General features: G+C 38.2%; 1 pseudogene; it reads left to right on the top strand.

Moving 5' to 3' along the window:
* The first annotated feature begins 6,176 nt into the window (after positions 1 to 6,176).
* LOC140522958 (5-azacytidine-induced protein 2 pseudogene) lies at positions 6,177 to 6,767 on the top strand (annotated as a pseudogene).
* The last annotated feature ends 13,447 nt before the right edge of the window (positions 6,768 to 20,214 follow it).

Genomic DNA, 20,214 nt, shown 5'->3' with positions numbered 1-20,214 from the left:
ATGATATGGTTTCTGTTAGATTTATTGTTGATATGATCAATAATGTTGATAGTTGTCCTAATATTGAACCAGTCCTGCTTCCTGCTATAAATCCTACCGGATCATAATGTATTATTCTTGTGATAAGTTGCTATAATATTTTTGCATTTATTTAAGATATTAATCTTATTTAAAATTTTTGCATCTTTACTCATTAGGGAAATTGGTCTATAATTTTCCTTCTCTGTTTTAGCTCTTCCCAGTTTAGGTATCAGAACCACATTTGTATCATGAAATGAATTTTGTAGGAGTCCTGCTTTGCCAATTTTTCCATTTAGTCTTTATATTGTTGGAATTGACTGTTTTTTAAATGTTTGATAGAATTTTCTTGTAAATCCATCTGACCCTGGAGATGTTTTTCCTAGGGTGATCATTGATGGCCTATTCAATTTCTTTTTCTGAGATGGGGTTATTTAAGTATTTTACTTCCTCTTCTGTTAATCTGTACAATTTATGTTTTAAAAATATTCATCCACTTAGATTGTCAATTTTTATATGCATACAGTTGGACAAAGTAATTTTTAAGTGTTATTTTAATTTCCTACTCATTAGAGGTGAATTCATCCTTTTCATTTTTGTTATTGGAATTTGGTTTTCTTCTTTCTTTTTTAATTAAATTGACCAAAGGTTTATCAATTTTATTGTTTTTTTTCCATAAAACCAAATATTAGATTTATTTATTAATTCAATATTTTTCTTAATTTCAATTTCATTAATCTCTCCTTTCATTTTCAGCATTTCTAATTTAGTATTTACTTGGGGATTTTCAACTTGTTCCTTTTCTAGCTTATCCAGTTGCAAGCCCAATTCATTTATCTCCTTTTTCCCTATTTCATTCCTGTAGGCATTCAACGATATAAAACTTTCCTTAAGAATTGTTTTCACTGCATCCCATAAGTTTTGGTAGGTTGTCTTATTTTTGTCATTCTCTTCAACGTAGTTATTGATTGCTTCTATGATTTGTTGTTTACCCCACTCCTTTAGGATTAGATTCTTTAGTTTCCAATTAATTTTTGCTCTGTTTTTTCATGGCCCTTCATTACATATAATTTTTATTGTATTTTGATCTGAAAAGGATGTATTGACTGTCTCTACCTTTCTGCACTGGATTGTGACATTTTTTATGCCCAAGTACATGGTCAGTTTTTGTGTATGTCCCATGTGCATTTTCCAACAGTTGGGAAAAAAGGTATACTCCTTTCTATCCCTATTAGATTTTTTTCCAGAGGTCTATCATAACTACCTTGTGCAGAGTTCTATTTCCCTCCTTAACTTCTTTGTTGTTTATTGTGAGGTTAGATTTATCAAGTTCAGAGAGCAGATGGTTGAGTTCCCCCACTAGTATAGTTTTGGTGTTTATTTCTTCCCGTAACTCCCTTAACTTCTCCTCTAAGAATTTGGAGCACTTGGAGCATATATGTTTAGTAATGAAATTTCTTCATTGTCCATAGTGCCATTTAGCAGGATATAGTTTCCTTCCTTGTCTCTTTTGATTAGATGTATTTCTGCTTTTGCTATCTCTGAGATTAGGATTGCTACCCCTGCTTGCTTTTTACATCAGCTGAAGCATAATATATTCTTCTCCAACATTTTACCTTTACTCCCTGTGTCTTCCCCTGTTTCAAATTTGTTTCTTGTAAACAACATATTTTTTGGATTATTGTTTTTAATCCTTTCTGTTATTTGCCTCCATTTTATGGGAAAGTTCAGCCCATTTACATTCACATTTAGGATCACTATCTTTGTCTTTTTCTCCACCCTTTCCCCCCATTTATGCTTTTATTTCTCCCTTACCCTCCACAATAGAGTTTTATTTTTGTCTGCTGCCTCCCTCAGTCTTCACTTCTTTCTATCAACCTCCCTCCCTTTCATTCCCGCTTTCCATGACTAATTCTTCCTTCCTTTTTAACCACCTTCCTTTTTCTTTACCCTTTCCATTCCTACTGCCTGCAGGACAAGTTTTATTTCTTTAATTAACTGAGTATGGTATTCCCTCCTTGAACCAAATCGGATGAGGGTAAATCTCAAACAATGCCCATCTCCTTCCCCTCTTATCCTACTACAATATATTTTTGTGCCTCTTGCTGTGATATAATTTTCTGCCTCCTCCTTTTCTCTTCTCCCATTACAATCTCCTTGGATCCTTCAATCATGTTTTTGACATCACCTCAGTTATTTTATACCCACTGCCTGTATCTATGTATATCCCTTTTAAATGTCATAAGAAATATGCAATCCTCAAGATTAACAAGTATCATCCTCCCATACAGGGATGTAAATATTTTGCCCATATTAAATAACAAGTTCCCCCCCCCCCCCAGTTACCTTTTTAAGTCTCTCTTGAGTCTTGTATTTGAAGATCAAATTTTCTATAGAGCTCTGGACTTTTCATCAGGGAGGTCTAGAAATCCCTTCTTTCTTTGAATATCCATCTCCTTGCCTGAAATATTATGCTCATTTTTGCTGATCCCTGATTGTAGTCCAAGCTCCTTTGTCTTACAGAATATAATATTACAATTCCTTTGATCTTTAATGTAGAAGTTTCAAGGTCCTGTGTGATCCTGACTGTAGTTCCTCAATATTTGAATTGCTTCTTTCTGGCTGCTTGCAGTATTTTCTCCTTGACTTGTTAATTTTGGAATTTGGCAACAATATTCCTTGGTGTTTTCAATTTAGTATCTCTTTCAGGAGGTGATCTGTGAATTCTTTCAATGACTATTTTGCCCTTTGGATCTAGGACCTCATGGCAGTTTTCCCTGATGACTTCTTGGAAGATATTGCCCAGGCTCTTTTTTTCATCATGGCTTTCTGGTAGACCAATAATTCTTAGATTTTCTTTCCTGGTTCTATTTTACAGGTCAGTTGTTTTTTCCAATAAGATACTTTACATTTTCTTCTATTTTTTCATTCTTTAGATTTTGTTTGACCGAGTCTTGATGTCTCAGAGATATTAGCTTCTACTTGTCCAATTCTAATTTTTAATATACTATTTTCTTCAGTTAAATTTTGCACCTCATTTTCCATTTGTCCAATTGTCCCTTTTAAGGAATTGTTTTCTCTATTTATGTTTTATACTTCCTTTTCTATTTGTCCAATTTTCCCAGTTAGGTTTTGTGCTTCCTTCTCCATTTGCCCAATTTTCCTTTTTAAAGAGCTGTTCTCTTCTGGTGAATTCTTATTTTTTTTTTTTATTTTGTCAATTGTAGTTTTAAAGCCATTGTCATTGGCTAATTTTTCTTCTACCTTTCTAATATTCCTTTCAAAATCCTTTTTGTGATCTGCCAGGATTGCTCTTTGGGTTTAACAACAGTTCATATTGCCTTTTGAGGCTTCAGGTGTAAGTACAATCTCAATGCTGTCCATTTCTGAATTCATGTTTTGGTGTTTGTCCCCATAGTAAGAATTTATGGTCTTGCTTTTTCTGATTTGCTTCTCACTAATGGTGATTGCTTTTTCTTGATTTTTATAGTAAACCTCTGCTTCTGGGGCACAAGGGTCTCTATCGTATGTTTCTTGTGCTAGGAACTGAGGCTTTGTGTGCTATGACCTCTGGTTCTTTCTGCTAGAAGCTAGAATGCTGCAACTTAACCGGTGCTGAGCTGCCCTATGTGTACCAAGACTAAGTGAAGTCTTTCTGAATTTCTCCTGGGTTTCCATGAGGTTCACTGTGTGAAGTGTGGAGGAGGGTTGGTTTGGCCTCAGGGGATCTCCACCTTTCCTGAACTAGAGCACAGGCAAGCTCAGTGACTGGTGAACCCCCATCTGCATTGGTGTCTGCCAAATTCCCCTGGCTGTGCTAAGACATCGTGGTGTTGGCCCTTATGGGTTCCACTCTACTGGGACTCAGAATCTCCTCTTGGTTCACTGAGGTGGGGCTGTCCAGGACAATAATGATCCTGAAGTCATTCACTTCAGCTACAGCAAGTGGGACTCTTCTTGACAATTTTCCTAGCCTCTGAGTTGAAAGTCTGTTTACCCCTTCAGCTGATCCCATTATTCCAGGATTTTTTCTGGAGCAGCATTCTTTGGGTTTGTCAAGGCCAACTAGGGGAAGGTGAGAGCACATACAATTTACTCCACCATCTTGGCTCCTGGAAGTTCAAATAGGTGATTTTCAAACATTTAATCTGTGGTCTGATAGTCTCAGGAGTGCCTGCTGTTGTTACCCAGGGCTTTGTGCTTCTCTTGCACTCAGTTCCACTGGACTCTCATCCTGGACTGATACATATGAGAATCTGTACTGCTGCTTTTGCTTCAATCTGCCCTGGTTGTTCCTTCTCCTCCCTTCTATGATGGAGTCTGTGCTGTTGTAGCCTATGTGCTCTGTGCTCCCCCAGGTCCATGTAACAGATCCTTCCTGTCTCCCTTCTGGGCTTTCCTGGGCTGGAAATCTGCTCCACTCTGACTCCTAGTGGATTCTGTCACTCTAAAATTTGTTCAAATTCTCTTTTTACAAGTATCTGAAGTAATTTGTGGTAGAGCTAAGGTGAATTCATGCTCTCCACTATCTTGGAGCTCACTTGAATATGAGATATTTAAGATCAGGAACTCTTTTTGCTCTTTGTTTGCATGCCCATAACTTAGCATATGAACTACCATACAGTATGTGCTTAATAAATAATTGTTAATTGATTGATGTATTCCATTTCCATGATCTAGGGTTAAAAACAAAAATGAATCATTGATGTCTACCTTTTAAAGTTCTTTTTAAATATTTATAAAAATGCAACTAATTCAGTATTTACCTCTCTTCTCTTGGTTAAAAAATTCCTACACCAGGCTTATTATTTTATCAGAGGATCTATTTTCCATTCTTGTATTCAATGTTTGCTGCTCTACTTGGGAAACTTTGTGTTTTCTTGAGTTCTCATTAGTTGTTCCATCAGATTATTGAAGGAATCAGAAAGGCATTGAAAAAGCAATATAATAAAAGATTGTTACTTCAGATTTTACCTAAAACAATCTTAAGGAAAAAAGGCATTTCTGACATTCTCCAAAATAAGGAAAGAATCACTGGATGTTAGAACATAGAGGGCCCTTAGAGATAGTCTAGTCCAATTATGTCATTTCACAGATGAAGAAACAGGAAAGGTACTAGTAGAACAACAGAAAAAGGTTTCTAAGAAGTCTCCATGTATGATCTCTGCTAAACATAGTGATATAATAATGAAAAAGGTCTCTGTTTGATAGCAATTTGAATAACATTGTAATTCAGAATTATAGAGTCTTGTACTTGGAATAATCCTCAAAATTATTTAGATCAAACTCTTTGTAGAAGATGAAGAAGATCATTGGAAATCATTGCCCTTTCATAAACTTATCACATCAAATAAGGGAAAGTAGGAGAATTTGTCATGACCCATAGTTAAACTTTTAAAAAATAATACTACTTCAATGTTTAATTTTCCTGTATTTATGATCTCATCAATGTAGGTGATGCTTCCAGAAATGAAGATTTCAATTTATCTATACCCCCTACTCTGTTGTAATTCTTGTCCATGGACTTCTTTGAAATCTTTTGAGAAGAGATATGTATATGTGTATGTGTACATCTCTGTATGTGTGTGTATGTGTATCTATATGTGTGTGTTTCTGTGTGTGTGTGTATATGTATGTATATATCTATGTGGGTGTGTTTCTGTGTGTGTGTGTGTGTGTGTGTGTGTGTGTGTGTGTGTGTGTATACTAGACTGGATGACATTTTATGGGAGTTTATCATCAAGGCCTAGAGAGGAAAAAGTGGAGATAATTAGTATGTATTAGACTATAATACTTTATACTCTGGTGGCACTGGGCTATGTGACAACTTATTCTGACTGAATTAAAGTAAATAACTTCCCTCAGTTGGTCAGGGATATAAGGAGCTAAGTCCTTTAGGGCAGAGTTCAAGGGGCAGAGTTAAGATGGTAGAGTAAAAGCAGGAACTTGCTTGAGCTTTTATCCAAGCCCTTCTAAATACCTGTAAAAAATGATCTTAAATTTCTTTTGGGCCAACCACACAGGAGGTCAGGAATTACTGAAGCTTCTAAGAACTTTGGAGATGCTCTGGGGTGTTCTTTAAGGAAGATTATTTGGGCATCTGTGTGTGCTGTTGGTTAGAACAGTGTGGTGGCCAATCTAAGGGGATGGAAATTATCATGGATGCACTAGTGGAAGATGGCATCTATATTCTTAACCATGGAAAGATTCAGAGGAGAGAAACCATCACTTCTATGTAAATCTGTGGAGGAGATAAGTCCATAGTTTCACACTTTGCCCTTGTCATAGCATGTAAGGACATCCAACACAGACTTAAGGATTCAAAGGAGAATTCTTTCTTAAAGAAAAGAATATGATTTCTGGAAAAAAAGCTTTTTGAAACCCAGTTAGATGAAGATGAAATAAGATGGGAAAAAGTGAACAAGGCCTATCATGCTTATTGAGAGATCTGCCAAGACAGAGAGTATTTGAAAAGCAAAATGCATAAAATGAATAAAGATAATTCTGAATCTTTGAAAGTATTAAATGAATAACTATAGACTAAAGAATTCGAGCTCCTTCAGCTCCAGACTGAAGTCACGACTCAGCAAGTGATGAGGAATCTAAATCAACTTTCACCTAACTGAGAGGTAGAAAAGTTGAGCAATGACCTGAAAATCCATGGTTTGGAACAGGGGCTGTAACTGATGAGATAGGAATATACTAGTCTAAGAATAGAACTGCAAAAATCTAAACAAAAGGTATACTGAATTCTGATATTAAATAGCCTCAATCTATATCACCATATAGGAGCTACTATTTTTGTGGAATCCCAAAGTTCACTTAAAATACATCTGTAGAAACAGAGAATGAATAATCTTCTGCCACGAAAACTATATACTATCTTCTCATATAACCATATCTTGTAAATATTGTTTCAGCATATATTATGGGCTTGCTATGACCTTTGGATTATGCTATTTTGTTGAAGAACTTAACTATGTAAACCTTGAATTGCATCAATTTTCTTCCAGTAGTTGAAGAAAACTGGGGAGTGGTTAGCTTGGAGAAGAAAAGATGTAAGTGGGGAGACATGATAACTATCTTCAAGAATTAAAGTACTGTAATTTGGAAGAAAGATTCACTTTATTTGACCACAGAGAGCAGAACCAGGAGCAGTGGTAGTTAGTTCAGTTTATAGAAAATATTCCCAAATCTTGAAACTTTGGATTTATTTCTTTCAGGAGGAAACAAATCTCATTCATGGGACTCTACAAGACTACCTTGTCTCAAATTCTGTAGAAGTGATTTTTATTCAAATAGAAGTTGGATAAGGTAACATAGAAAGTCTCTTTTGAACTTAGAACTTCATTATGATTGTGAAATACATAATCTCCCAAAGTCTGTTTTTCCTTTATATAGGAGAAAACATGTCAAGAGTTTGTCTCTAGAAATATTTTTAGGTATTTGTGTATCTTGATAAAATCTTAACCTGGGGGCCCTGTGCTTGTTTTTGTCTTTAATACTTATATGCTTTTAAACTATATTTCAATAGAATTGGTTTTACTTGTAATCCTATGTGTATTATTCCTTTAATATTCTTCTGAGAATGGTTCCATAGTCTTGATCAGACTCCCAAAGTGATCCACAGGGAAATAAAAAAAAACGTTATGACCTCTTAAGCTACATGAATTGGGTGCAGGGGAGGTAGCGATTCTGGTTAGGGCTGAAAAAAAATTGACTTTCTCTTTAGTTTGAACATTCAAAACTACTAAAGTAGCATGTTAACATATTTATAGTTTGGATTTCTGGTATTCTTAGTCATCCAGAACACATTAAGTGAGCATTTCGTAGGTAACTGTTACAGAAAGTTTAATTGCTAGAAGAAAAGAAAAGGCTTCATAATCATTTAATTTTTTTGACATTCCTTGGTTTCATGAATGCTGCATTAGGAGGGAAAATATGTTTTAATAAAACAAGTCATCAAAGCAAAAAAAACCCGACACTAAACAAATTATCGAGCAGCAGAACCCACAAAATGACAGAGTCAAACAAATTTAACCCAAACTCTAACCCTATACCCAGGAGGACTGAATCACTGGCAGTTGTGACAGTTTCCAGACTAGTCAACCCACAAGTGCCAAAGACAACTTAGAAGGTCAGTAGGAAAGGTCTGTTGGACCTGGGTGAGAGAGGAGTACAGTCTGACCTCAGCCTAAGGGCAGTGTCAGTGGTAGCTGTGATAGCTGCAGAGGCTGCTTCTGGAGCTCTCACAGATGGTAAGGGGATTGAGGAACTTGATAAAAAGGGGATTTCAGTGATCTCTTTGCTGGCACTGAGGCAAGATTCTCTTGCTTGGCTCATGCTCAGATCTGAGTTGCAGTCCTGGGTGGTGGTCCTAGGGTGAGAGGAAGTGCTGACTTGGTGAAGATTGTAACAATGGTGGAGATGGAATCCTCTTCCTAGTTCCAAGGCAGAAAAGAGTGTTTGTGGTCACTTACAGATGACAGCAAAGACCAGGAGAGGAGTAAACACCTCTCCTTTGATGATCCAGTCTTGGAAGAACTGAAAATTTACAGATCCTTAGAAATATCTCTGCAAACTATTCACAAAGACCCTGAAGTTTCAGACAATAAACTCTCCACACTGGAAGCAGAGTCCTACCTTAACAAAGAACCAAAAAGTCAAATAATTGGCTGGGGAAATGAGCAAACAGTTGAAAAAACTCATTATAGAATCTTACTTTGGTGACACAGATCAAAACATACAACTAGAAGACAACAAAGTCAAAGTTCCTACATCCAAAGACTCCATGAAAAAAATATGAATTGATCTTGGCCATGGAAAATCCTCAAAAAGGATTTTCAAAATCAAGTAAGAGGAATACAGGAAAAAATTGAGAAGAGAAATGAGAGTGATGCAAGAAAATCATGAAAAATGAGTCAATATCTTGCTAAAGGAGACCCAAATATACTGAAGAAAAAAAAAAACCCTTAAAATAGGTTGACCCAAATGACAAAAGGGATCCACAAAGTCAACAAGGAGAAGAATGACTTAAAAAGCAAAAGTGACCAACTGGAAAAGGAGGTCTAAAAGCTCACTGAGGAAAATAATTTCTTAAAAATTGAAATGGAACAAATAGATGTTAATGACTTTATGAGAAACCAAGAAATTATAATACAAAACCAAAAGAATGAAAAAAATAGAAGATGATGTGAAATGTGTCATTGGAAAAACAACTGACCTAGAAAATAGATCCAGGAGACACAATTTAAAAATTATTGGACTACCTGAAAGCCATGATCAAAAAAAGAGTCTAGACATTATCTTTCAAGAAATCATCAAGGATAATTGTCTGATATTCTAGAACCAGAGGTAAAATAGATATTGAAAGAATCCACTGATTACCTCCTGAAAAAGACCCCAAAACAAAAGCTGCTAGGAATATTGTAACCAAATTCCAGAGTGCCGAGGTCAAGGAGAAAACATTGCAAGCAGCCAGAAAGAAACAGTTTGAGTATTTTGGAAAGAAAATCAGGACAACACAAGATCTAGCACCTTCTACTTTACAGGATCAGAAAGCTTAGAATATGATATTCCAGAAGTCAAAGGAATGAGAATTAAAACCAAGAACCACCTACTCAGACAAACTGTGTAATACTTCAGGGGGGAAATGGATATTCACTGAAATAATGGACTTTCAAGCATTTTTGATGAAAAAGCCAGAGATGAATAGAAAATTTGACTTTCAAATACAAGAATCAAGAGAAGCATGAAAAGACAAACAGAAAAAGAAATCATAAGGGACTTAACTGAAGTTGAACTGCTTGCATTCCTACAGGAAAGATGGAAAGATAATATTTGTAACACTTGAGACTTTTCTCAATATTAGGGTAGTTGGAAAGAATATATATTTACATATATATATATATGGTTGCCTACTCAACAAAGGTTGGTGGAGAGGGAGGAAGGGAGAGAATGTAGAACTCAAAGTTTTGGAAATGAATATAAAAATAGCTTCTGCATGCAACTGCAAAATAAGATATACAGGCAATGAAGTATAGATACCTATCATGCCCTATAGGAAAATAGAATGGAAAGGAATAAGGGGGGAGGTGATAGATGGAAAGGCAGATTGTGGGAAGTGGTAAATAGAATGCATACTGTCCTGGGGTTTGGGGAGGGGAGAGATGGGGAGAAAATCTGGAACTCAAAATCTTGTGGAAGTGAATGTTGAAAACTAAAAATAAATAAATAAAAAGAAAAAAAAACAAGTACAAAGAAGAAGAAAAGACAGAGTTCAGAGCATAAACTATATTTCTCAGTGGGTCAAGATTGTCTTGGTAAAAGAATCTTTGAGGTACAGTAAAGCAGCAGAAAAAAACACATTCCAGACAGACACCTAGATGGAAAGTCAGTTAATCAAGAGAAAAAACAAGTTCAAGAATTTAGGAACAGGAACACTGGAAGCAGACAAATAGATATGGAGAGCAGCAGGCTCTAAGAACCCAGGGCAGAGACTATATTTGGGAAAATATGTCTGAGGACTTTTTGAAAGACTTGCAGGGCCTGAAATAATATGATTTGTATCTTATTTTTTGTCAGAGAGGTATCTTAGACAAGCCTCACTAGTAGTATAAGTTTGAGCCCATTCTTCCTATAGAAAAATGGTACTTCAGGTTTAGGAGAGGGAAGGATGTTTTGTAGTTATTCTTCTTATTATTCCTATGAGTAAATGTTTTTAATAAGAGCTAATTAAGCTGCATTAAGAAGAGCCATGCAGAGTTTTCCCGTAAAACATAAGGCAGCAGCCATTCCCTAGGGATGCAAACAATACATGTTAGTTCAAGTTGGGAGGGAATAGTCCAGTACCTCAGTATTATACTATGAATAATTATCCAGGTCATATTTCGGTGCCCTATGAATTTCAGGCATGCACTAGAGAGGTTCTTCATTTTGGATCTTCTTTTTTTAGGTGTCCTAGTTTTGTAGGAATAGAGTAGAAGAAAATTTGCAAGTTTTGCCTTTTATTTTAGATTGTAATTAGTCAATTTCCTGGCATTTTTTCTTTATAGATCAGTCCAGTTTCTTTGAGAAAATTTCTGCATGGCTGAATGCTAGTATACAGCTAACTAAATATTAGTGTTTATCAAGAGTACTACAAATAACATAAAAAAGATTGCTGTTCCATCCCTAGAATTCTGGCGTCTAGGAAACATTCATTAAGGGAACTCATTTAAGTTCCTTTTTAAATTTAGGAAGATCTATAATATTGGTCTTAGTGAGACATGAATCCATAGCACTTTTCTAAGATAATATAATGTAGATTTATAGGAAAAGGTATGTCTAATGATTATGAAAACCTTATTCAACTACAAATGCTTAAAGTGTTTTATGGAACTTCACACTTTCCAAAAGGACATTTTTTTAAAATTTATTTTAAGTTTTCAACATTCATTTCCACAAGATGTTGAGTTCTAAATTTTCTCCCCATTTCTCCCCTCCCCACACCCCAAAACACCTTGCATTCTGATTTTCCCTTCCACCAACGCACCCTCCCTTCTAATATCCCTCTGTTCCCCTATCCCCATCTTCTCTCTTGTCCTGTAGGGCAAGATAAATTTCTACACCCTGTTACCTGCATTTCTTATTTTCCAGTTGTGTGAAAAAAAGCAATTCTCAACATTTGTTCCTAAAACTTTGAGTTCCAATTTCTCTTCCTTCCTCCCTCCATACCCATCCTCACTGAGAAGGTAAGCAATTCAGTTTAGGCTATATATGTGTGGTTTTGTAAATGACTTCCATAATAGTCATGTTGTTTAAGACTAACTATATCCTCCATCCTATCCTGCCCCCCATTTCTTCTATTCTCTCTTTTGGCCTTATCCCTCCGCAAGAGGGTTTACTTCTAATTACTCTCTCCTTCCATTTTCCTTGCCTTCCATCTTCCCCCCTACCCTATTTATCCACTTCTAGCTTAGTTTCCTGTAGTGTAAGATAGATTTTCATACCAAGTTGAATGTGCATGTTTTTGCCTCCTTAAGCCAAATGTGATGAGAGCAAGCTTCACTTTTTCTCTCTCACCTCCCCCTTTTCCCCTCCATTGCAAAAGCTTTTTCTTTCCTCTTCTATGAGAGATAATTTGCCCCATTCCATTTCTCCCTTTCTCCTTCTAATATATTCCTCTCTCATCCCTTAATTTTAATTTTTTACATATGATCACTTCCTATACAACTCACCCTGTGTGCTCTCTCTCTCTGTCTGTCTCTGTCTCTCTCTCTATATATAATGTGGGTGTGTGTATGTGTGTGTGTGTGTGTGTGTGTGCGTGTGTGTACAATCCATCCAACTACCCAGATACTGAGAAAAGTTTCAAGAGTTACAAATATTATCTTTCCATGCAGGAATGTAAGCAATTTGACTTTAGTAAGTCGCTTGTGATTTTTTTTTTCCTGTTTACCTTTTCATGCTTCTTTTGATTCTTGTATTTGAAAGTCAGATTTTCTATTCAGTTCTAGTCTTTTCATCATGAATGCTTGAAAGTTCTCTATATCATTGAATGACCATTTTTTTCCCTTGAAGTATTATACTCAGTTTTGCTGGGTAGGTGATTCCTGGTTTTAATCCTAGTTCCTTTGACTTCTGGAATAGCCTGTTCCAAGCCCTTCCATCCCTTAATGTAGAAACTGCCAGATCCTGTATTCTCCTAATTATATTTCTACAATACTCAAATTGTTTCTTTCTAGCTGCTCCCAATATTTTCTCTTTGACCTAGGAACCCTGGAATTTGGCCGCAATATTCCTACGAGTTTCTCTTTTTGGATCTCTTTCAGGAGGTGATTGGTGGATTCTTTCAATATTTATTTTGCCCTTTGGTTCTAGAATATCAGGGCAGTTTTCCTTGATAATTTCATGAAAGACAATGTCTAGGCTCTTTATTTGATCATGGCTTTCAGGTAGTCCCATAATTTTTCATTAAAATTGTCTGTCCTGGACCTATTTTCTAAGTCAGTTGTTTTTCCAATGAGATGTTTCACATTTTCTTCTATTTCTTCAGTCTTTTGATTTTGTTTTGTAACTTCTTTGTTTATCATGTGCTCATTAGCTTTCCTGAACTGCACTCTAGTTTTTAAAGAAATATTTTCTTCAATGAGCTTTTGAGCCTCCTTTTCCATTTAGCTAATTCAACTTTTTAAAGCCTTCTTCCTCATGCTGGCTATTTGGGCCTCTTTTTCCAATTGAGTTAATCTCTTTTTAAAGGGGTCATTTTTCTCACCACTTTATTGGTTCTCCATTAGCCAGCTGCTGACTCACCTTTCAAGCTCTTCTATGGCCTAAGCCATTTCATATTCATTTTGAAGGTACTGAAGACAGAAGCCTTGACTTCCTCTGACAGTATGCATTGTTTTTCCTCATCTGAAAGGATGGAAGGAGATACCTGTTCACCAAGAAAATAACCTCCCATGGTCTTATTATTTTCCCCTTGTTTGGGCATTTGCCCAGCCAGTTGATTTCTGAATCCTTTGTCAAGAGGAGGGTCCTAGTGCTGCTCTTTCCCCCAGGACCTTGTTCAGGGCTGCTCAATTCCCCCAGGGGTTTTAGATGGGGGTGGGGCCACCACTGAGGGCTGAGGTTGACATCCCCTACTCAATTCCCCCAGAAGCTTTAAGCTGAGCCACTAGGACAATGGACTCAAGCTGCTTCTGCGGCCACCATAAAATCCGAACATCGACTGCTGCTGCTACTGTTGCCTCTGCCACCCCCTGGGGCCAGTGCTGGGGGGATTCTGCTCCCCTCTTGCCCAGCTAGGAAAACTCTCCCACACTGACCTTTGAAGCTTTCTTTGTTGCTTGTGGGTTGAGGGATCTGGGACCCTCCCTGCTGAGTATTCTGCCCTGGAGGCCTGATCCTGTCCTGTTCCTCCCTGTGCTTCATGGTCGGGGCTGGGCTCCACTTTGCTCAGTGTTTCATGGGATGGACCTTTCCTGTTAGTCTTCCAGGTTACCTTTGACTGGAAATCTATTCACTTTGTAGTTCTGTGACTTCTGCTGCTCTAGAATTTTTTGATAGTCATTTTTTACATGTATTTTGTGGGCTGTGGGGAAAATGCTACAATATATGCATCCTTCTACTCTGTCATCTTGGCTCTGCCCCCTGTTCTGAGCTTTTAAAAATATTTATTTCCTTATAGGCTTTTTTATCCACCTTTTTTTCTTTCAAAAATAGATTTTTATTGATATTGCTTATTGTACATTTTATGGATTTATCAAGTAATTTTTATAACATTTTTTTTTAATTTATTCATTTGACATTCATTTTAACAAAATTTTGGGTTCCAAATTTTCTCCCCTTTTGTCCCCTCCCCCCAAAACACTGAGCATTCTAATTGCTCCTATCACCAATCTGCTCTCTCTTCTACCATACCTCTCTGCCCTTGTCTCCATCTTCTCTTTTGTCCTGTAGGGCCAGATAACTTTCTATACCCCTTTACCTGTATTTCTTATTTCCTAGGGGCAAGAACATTACTTGACAGTTGTTCCTAACACTTTGAGTTCCAACTTCTTTACCTCCCTCCCTCCCCACCCCTTCCCTTTGGAAGGCAAGCAATTCAATATAGGCCAAATCTGTGTAGTTTTGCAAATGACTTCCATAATACTTGTGTTGTATAAGACTGACTATATTTCCCTCCATCCTATCCTGTCCCCCATTACTTCTATTCTCTTTTGATCCTGTCCCTCTCCATGAGTGTCGACCTCAAATTGCTCCCTCCTCCCCATGCCCTCCCTTCCATCATCCCCCCCACCCTGCTTATCCCCTTATCCCCCACTTTCCTGTATTGTAAGATAGGTTTTCATACCAAAACGAGCATGCATTTTATTCCTTCCTTTAGTGGGATGTGATGAGAGTAAACTTCATGTTTTTCTCTCATCTCCCCTCTTTATCCCTCCACTAATAAGTCTTTTGCTTGCCTCTTTTATGAGAGATAATTTGCCCCATTCCATTTCTCCCTTTCTCCTCCCAATATATTTCTCTCTCACTGCTTGATTTCATTTTTTTAAGATATGATCCCATCCTATTCCATTCACTCTGTGCACTCTGTCTCTATGTGTATGTGTGTGTGTGTGTGTGTGCATGTGTGCAGGTGTAATCCCACCCAGTACCCATATACTGAAAAGTTTCAAGAGTTACAAATATTGTCTTTCCATGTAGGAATGTAAACAGTTCAACTTTAGTAAGTCCTTTATGACTTCTCTTTGCTGTTCACCTTTTCATGCTTCTCTTCATTCTTGTGTTTGAAAGTCAAATTTTCTTTTCAGCTCTGGTCTTTTCACCAAGAATGCTTGAAAGTCCTCAATTTCATTGAAAGACCATTTATTCCGCTGAAGTACTATACTCAGTTTTGCTGGGTAGGTGATTCTTGGTTTTAGTTCTAGTTCCTTTGACTTCTGGAATATCCTATTCCATGCCTTTCGATGCCTTAATGCAGAAGCTGCTAGATCTTGTGTTATCCTGATTGTATTTCCACAATACTTGAATTGTTTCTTTCTAGCTGCTTGTAATATTTTCTCCTTGACCTGGGAACTCTGGAATTTGGCCACAATGTTCCTAGGAGTTTCTCTTTTTGGATCTCTTTCAGGCGGTGTTCTGTGGATTCCTTGAATATTTATTTTGCCCTCTGGTTCTAGAATCTCAGGGCAGTTTTCCTTGATAATTTCATGAAAGATGATGTCTAGGCTCTTTTTTTGATCATGGCTTTCAGGTAGTCCCATAATTTTTAAATTGTCTCTCCTGGATCTATTTTCCAGGTCAGTTGTTTTTCCAATGAGATATTTCACATTATCTTCCATTTTTTCATTCTTTTGGTTTTGTCTTGTGATTTCTTGGTTTCTCATCAAGTCATTAGCCTCCATCTGTTCCATTGTAATTTTGAAAGAACTATTTTCTTCAGTGAGCTTTTGAATCTCCTTTTCCATTTGGCTAATTCTGCTTTTGAAAGCATTCTTCTCCTCATTGGCTTTTTGAACCTCTTTTGCCAATTGAGTTAGCCTGTTTTTCAAGGTGTTATTTTCTTCAGCATTTTTTTGGGTATCCTTTAGCAGGGTGCTGACCTGCTGTTCATGCTTTGACTGCATGTCTCTCATTTCTCTTCCCAGCTTTTCCTCCACCTCTCTAACTTGATTTTCAAAATCCTTTTTGAGCTCTTTCATGGCCTGAGCCCACAGAATATTTAGTCTGTATGTTTGAGATACAGAGGCCTTGACTTCTGTGTCTTTGCCTGATGGTAAGCATTGTTCTTCCTCATCAGAAGGGAAGGGAGGAGATGCCTGTTCACCAAGAAAGTAACCTTCTATAGTCTTATTTCTTTTCCCTTTTCTGGGCATTTTCCCAGTCAGTGACTTGACCTCTGAATATTCTCCTCACACCCACCTCACCTCCTGATCCTCCCAGCCAGAGTTTGGGGTCTGAGATTCAAATGCTGCTTCCCAGCCTCATGGCTTCCGCAGCAGCGGGGCTGCTATTCAGTGTGAGATTAAGTTCAGATACTCAGGGCAGGGCAGGGCCACCTCACGGGCTCAGTTCCCTCAGGGGGTTTATGCAGAGACCTTCAACAACGGATCCAGGCTCCTGCCTGCTTGGGGAGCCCTGGTCTGCTGCTGCATCAGCTACTGCCTCCCGAGGGGGCCCGAGCCACGGGGGCACCCCACTCCCCTCTCGACCCACCAAGAAGACTCTCTCACCAACCCCCATTACCTGTGGGTGGAGGGACCTGCGCGGCCGCTGGAGATCCCCTCCCTGAAACCCGCCCAGATCTACTCCTCTCCATGTCGCGGCTGCGTCAGGGCTGGGCTGGGCTCTGCGTCCGCAGCGCGACGGACCTTTTGTGATAGGTTTGCAGGTCCCTCTGGAACAGAAATCTCCTTTGCTCCACTGTGCTGTGGCCTCTGCTACTCCAGAATTCGCCGTGGGTTCCTTTTTACTGATGTTCTACGGTTTGTGGGTTCGGAGCTATGTGTATATGTGTCTTTCTACTCCGCCATCTTGGCTCCACCCCCTAACATTTTTTTAAATGAATATGAAAGCATTTATTAAATTTTTATTATGTGCCAGACTCAGAGCTAAGCTCTAGAGAAACATATATCAATAAGTAAGGACTTCCTTCAAGTAGATTACTTTTTTTAATTTAAATTTATTTATTTAAGTTTTCAACATTCATTTCCACAAAATTTTGGGTTCCAAATTTTCTCCCCATTTCCCTCTCCACACCCCAGAACACTGAGCATTCTAGTTGTCCCTATTATCAATATGCCCTCCCTTCTAACATCCCTCCCTTTCCTTATCCTCATCTACTCTTTTGTCCTGTACAGCAAGAAACTTTCTATATTCTGTTACCTGTACTTCTTATTTCTTAGTTGCAAGAACAATACTCAACAGTTGTTCCTAAAACTTTGAGTTTCAACTTCTCTTCATCCCTCCCTCCCCACCCATTTCCTTTGGGAAGGCAAATAATTCAATATAGGCCATATCTGTGTAGTTTTGCAAATGACTTCCAAAATAGTTGTGTTGTGTAAGACTAACTATATTTCCCTCCATCCTATCCTGCCCCCCACTGCTTCTATTCTCTCTTTTAATCCTGTCCCTCACCAAGAGTGTTGATTTCAAATTGCTCCCTCCTCCTACTGCCCTCCCTTCCATCATCTCCCCCATCCTGCTTATCCCCTTATCCCCCACTTTCCTGTATTGTAAGATAGGTTTTCATACCAAAATGAGTGTGCATTTTATTCCTTCCTTTAGTCGAATGTGATGAGAGTAAGCTTCATGTTTTTTCTCTCACTTCCCCCCTTTTTCCCTCCACTGAAAAATCTTTTACCTGCCTCTTTTATGAGAGATAATTTGCCCCATTCCATTTCTCCCTTTCTCCTCCCAATATATTTCTCTCTCACCTCTTGATTTCATTTTTTAAAAATATGATCCCATCCTCTTCAATTCACTCTGTGCACTCTGTCTCTATGTGTGTGTGTGCGTGCGTGTGCATCTGTGTGTGTTTAATGCCACCGAGTACCCCGATACTGAATAGTTTCAAGAGTTACAAACATTGTCTTTCCATGTAGGAATGTAAACAGCTCAACTTTAGTAAGTCCCTTATGACTTCTCTTTGCTGTTTATCTTTTCTTGCTTCTCTTGATTCTTGTGTTTGAAGGTCAAATTTTCTTTTCAGCTCTGGTCTTTTCATCAGGAAGGCTTGAAAGTCCTCTATTTCATTGAAAGACCATTTTTTTCCCCTGAAGTATTATACTCAGTTTTTCTGGGTAGGTGATTCTTGGTTTTAGTCCTAGTTCCTTTGACTTCTGGAATATCCTATTCCACATCCTTTGATCCCTTAATGTAGAAGCTACTAGATCTTGTGTTATCCTGATTGTATTTCCACAATACTTGAATTGTTTCTTTCTAGCTACTTGCAATATTTTGTTCTTGACCAGGGAACTCTGGGATTTGGCCACAATGTTCCTAGGAGTTTCTCTTTTTGGATTTCTTTCAGGCGGTGTTCTGTGGATTCTTTCAATATTTATTTTGCCTCCTGGATCTAGAATATCAGGGCAGTTTTCCTTGATAATTTCATGAAAGATGATGTCTAGACTCTTCTTTTGATCATGGCTTTCAGGTAGTCCCATAATTTTAAATTTTCTCTCCTGGATCTGTTTTCCAGGTCAGTTGTTTTTCCAATGAGATGTTTCACATTACCTTCCATTTTTTCATTCTTTTGGTTTTGTTTTGTGATTTTTTGGTTTCTCATAATGTCATTAGCCTCCATCTGTTCCATTCTAATTTTCAAAGAACTATTTTCTTCAGTGAGCTTTTAAACTTCCTTTTCCATTTGACTAATTCTGCTTTTTAAAGTATTCTTCTCCTCATTGACTTTTTGAACCTCTTTTGCAAATTGAGTGAGCCTATTTTTAAAGGCATTGTTTTCTTCAGCATTTTTTGGGTCTCCTTTAGCAAAGTTTTGACCTGCTTTTCATGCTTTTCTTGCATCTCTCTCATTTTTCTTCCCAGTATTTCCTCCACCTCTCTTACTTGATTTGCAAAATCCTTTTTGAGCTCTTCCATGGTCTGAGACCATTGGATATTTATTTTGAATGTTTGGGATACAGAAGCCTTGACTTTTATGTCTTTTCCTGATGGTAAGCATTGTTCTTCCTCATCCAAAAGGATGGGAGGAGATATCTTTTCACCATAAAAGTAACCTTCTATTGTCTTACTTTTTTCCCTTTTTTGGCCATTTTCCCAACCAGTTACTTGATTTTTGGATCCTTTTTCAAGAGTAGGGTGTACTCTGGGAATCTGTAAAATCTCAGTTCCTCCAAGGTGGCAGAATCAAGCATGTACACTGGTCTGTGAGTAGGGAGAGATTTTTGTGCCCAGAATCTTAGCAGTTACCTCTCCACAGCCACCTGGCCTCCAATTCCACCAAGCCAGCATTGGGGGGCTGGGATTCAGGCAAGATATGGGGGCAGGGCTGCCATTCAGTGTAAGACAAAGAGCAGCTCCCTCAGGGCCTCTACAAAGGACTGAGATAATATTCAGCTACTCAGTGCCCCCAGGAGTTTTACAGTCCAACAAAGGATATGACTGCTGTAGGGGCTGAGATGGGAACTGCTGCCACCTGCCATGGCTTCTGTGGCCTGCTGCCTGAGGGCAGAGTTATGGGAAGGCCCTTCTCCCTTCCTGGCTAGCTGAAAAAACCTTGTCACTGACCTTTGGTACCTGTGGGTTGAGGGATCTGTGGACTGCTGCTGCTTGGACTGGGATTCTGGGACTGTGGATTCCATGACTGGAGATTCCACTCCTGAGGGCTGTTTGTGAGTCATGCTATGTGGCCAAGATTAGGCTGGGTTCCACTCTGTGTCCAGTGCAACAGACATTTCCCATGGGCCTTCAGGTCACCCTGGGCTGGAAATCTTCTACACTCTGTTGTTCTCTACTTCTGCTGCTCTAAAATTTGTTGAGAGTCCCTCTCTACGGGTGTTTTATGGGCTGTGTGGGGAGAGCCTGCCTTTCTGTGTCTTTCTACTCCGCCATCTTGGCTCCGCCCCCTTTAACATATTTTTAAAGAAAAAATGGAAAAGGAAAATAAAAGTCAGCAAAACCAGTAACGCCTTCAAAAAATCGAACTTCATATGAGACTCCTTCAACCAGCGCCACTCTCTACCCCCTATC

This window comes from Notamacropus eugenii, chromosome 2 (genome assembly GCF_028372415.1).
Source record: "Notamacropus eugenii isolate mMacEug1 chromosome 2, mMacEug1.pri_v2, whole genome shotgun sequence".
NCBI classification, from domain to species: Eukaryota; Metazoa; Chordata; class Mammalia; order Diprotodontia; family Macropodidae; genus Notamacropus; species Notamacropus eugenii.
Note: the sequence above shows the minus strand (reverse complement) of the source record. Positions and strands in the feature narration are given on the sequence as shown.